Source organism: Lolium perenne, chromosome 7 (genome assembly GCF_019359855.2).
Source record: "Lolium perenne isolate Kyuss_39 chromosome 7, Kyuss_2.0, whole genome shotgun sequence".
NCBI lineage: Eukaryota > Viridiplantae > Streptophyta > Magnoliopsida > Poales > Poaceae > Lolium > Lolium perenne.
This window is the reverse complement of record NC_067250.2, coordinates 332398706-332401388: the sequence shown is the minus strand read 5'-3', so window position 1 is coordinate 332401388 and position 2683 is coordinate 332398706. Positions and strand designations below refer to the sequence as shown.

General features: G+C 48.3%; 1 long non-coding RNA gene across 1 annotated transcript; it reads left to right on the top strand.

Moving 5' to 3' along the window:
• The first annotated feature begins 444 nt into the window (after window positions 1-444).
• LOC139833070 (uncharacterized) lies at window positions 445-2456 on the top strand. The gene is made up of 2 exons (XR_011748143.1): window positions 445-1033; window positions 2246-2456. It is a non-coding gene; the product is annotated as an uncharacterized lncRNA (long non-coding RNA).
• Window positions 2457-2683: the final 227 nt, after the last annotated feature.

The window sequence follows — 2683 nt, the reverse complement described above, 5'->3', positions numbered from 1 at the left end:
CCGGCCGCCTCCTCCGCAGGACACCTCCGACGACGACGCTCCGGCGACCTCCTGGAGACGGCGCCGCCATCTTCTGGTCCGCGCCGGCGAGGCGTACCCAACGCCCTCGCGCGCGCATCCGGGGCCCTGCAGCAACGCCGCGCCGCGCGACGCCGAGCCGCAGTCACCGCGTCTCCCTTCGCCGCGCACGGCATCTCCGCGTCGAGCACTTTCCGTGCGTGCCTGGATGGTTCGCCAGCCTGGCCGCCACGTCCGCTTCTTTGGTCCCACCCGTCAGCGACGCGCGGGTCAAACCGCCGCGGTGAGAAAACCTTTCCCCAGATCTAGATCTACCTTTTTGCAAAACGCCCCTGTTTCTTTTAAAGTCTTAACCCGCAGTCCTTGGCCCTGTCTGTTTACACGATAACCCCCTGCCATGTTTTGTAATAAACCCGGGGTCCTTCCCCCTGTATGAATATGATTTCTGGGTCCTTCCCTATTTAATAAAACCTGTTTTATGTTTTAAATTAACAATAAAACTTAATCTGTTAATAACTTTAAATCTGTAATTCGAAATAAAATGTCTTCTATATGAAAATTGATCAGAAAAATGTGCTGGACATGAATATGCCATCCATGCTTGCTGTTGCATCCTGCATCATATAAATTCGCGATAGTTTGCATTATCACCTAATATGGAACATATGGAATATGTGGGATATTATATATATGTTGTCCCGATTCCATTTAACTTTGTTGTAGCTCACCCCTGCCATGTTTGCTATGCTAATCCACCCTTAAATTTGTCGGCAGAAAATGCAACTCCAACCTAATTGATTGTCCGGGGTTCCGACTCCGATTAATATGGATAAGTTGCACCGCATCATCCTTGCCATGTCATGCATATCATCTTGAGCATGCTGGTTCTTTATTCGTAGTAGTAAGACTTGCATACGTTGTGTGTTCCAGCATTTGCTTCTTCATGGATAGGATCACGAAGTGGTGTGTGAGATACGACGAGTTCTCCGACAAGTTCTTCTGCAGCTTTTCACAGGCGAGCCCACCCCTTCACCTATTTTACTTTTACATGCTCTTTTGATCTATTGCTATCCTTGTGTTGCGATTCTGTTGTGTCACGTGTCCTATCCACCTGTTACCTATATGTCCGAGATACACCTACTCGCCCTACCTATTGTTTGTTGTTTGCCAGCTTTGCGAGTCGTAGGCGAGTTTAGGGTCTTGTTGATATCTCGAGATGTTCGGGATATCTTGTTGGGAGCTTATCACATGCTATATCATTTGTTGGAGATAATCACACTTTATTTATTTGTTAACAACTAAAATTGTAAGCAGAGGCATCTGTGAGCCCCTTTGCGAAAGCATCGGAACTTTGACTTGCTAATGTCCCCTAGGACCCGAGTTCTTGTTATCTGTTCCGAGATTGAGCGCTCTACCCGTACGTGGGGGAATGGGACCCCCATCACCCACTACCTTTCCTCGAGTCTGTTTATTGGGAGCCACAACCTTGGTTTTATTTGCCCATATGCACGATGCACGATTTATTTCCTGTTGCCTTCGGGTGTTTATTTCATCTTTGTACTCATAACGCGGGACTCCTTATCCTTGGCCGGTCGTTAGTGCCCGCCTTGGAAGCCGTCGCAAACCTCTGGGTCCGTATCGGAGTACGGCCGAACTTCGTCACGGGTAGCTTAGTTGGGTGGCTCCCATTAAACTTTCTCTTGCATTGGGAACGGTCTTGATGTGAGACTCCACCTGTAGTAAGTGGGTTCGAGCATGCGTATGGTTACATTTGGGCAACCCCTGCAGGGTGTACATCTTATCGATAAGCCGTGTCCGCGGTTATGGACGACTTGGAATTGTATAGCTTGATCATAGAACAACCTACACCTTATTTCCTGTTGCTAATAATTTGCTAATAAAACATTTTCAAAAAGTGTGTGTGCCTTTGCCAGTACCTCTTTGCGAAGGGGGATCGCATCGGTTGTGTTATGTTTGCAGAGTATAGAACTGTTACCTTGTGCGCTCTCTTATCTTCTCTGAGTAGACGGATGTTGTAGCGTGTCTCTATTGGATAGTAGCTTTGCTGCCGCTAAACTCCACATATAGCCGGGTGAAGTTTATACCGCCCACCAGCGAGCATAGCTGGTCTTGTCTCGCAAGTACGTGCCAATGGTACTTACCCTCGCCTTCTTTTCTTTTTGTCTCCTCCCCCTTTTGTCGGCAACCGATGGCCCGACTTTGACAGGTACGAGATGACGACGTTAGCAAGGTTACCCTTCCGGCTTGGCCTGGGCAGGGTTATGGACGTCACTGGTTATCTTCAGGACTCTTAGTCCAATTTGTATCTTGTCCGTACTCGGGCGTATTTGATCTTCTGTATGATTCGGATCTTTGTATTGTGTATTTGTATCTTGACTCGTTGGAGTCGTTGTTGTATATATGTATCTTGTGGGCTCTATTGTAATCCTGTTGTAATGTACCGCTCGTGTTAATTCCTCTGGCATCACGTGTGTGATTCTTCGCGCACGTCGTGTCGGAGGGCGTCTCTGAATCGATATCATGCGGATTTTGGCGGGATCGCTGGAATCCTCATGATACCGGTTCCGGGGCGTCACAAGTTGGTATCAGAGCTCAGGTTGACGGTACCCCACTAGTCCAGCCTGTAGGATAACCTTGCCAATGG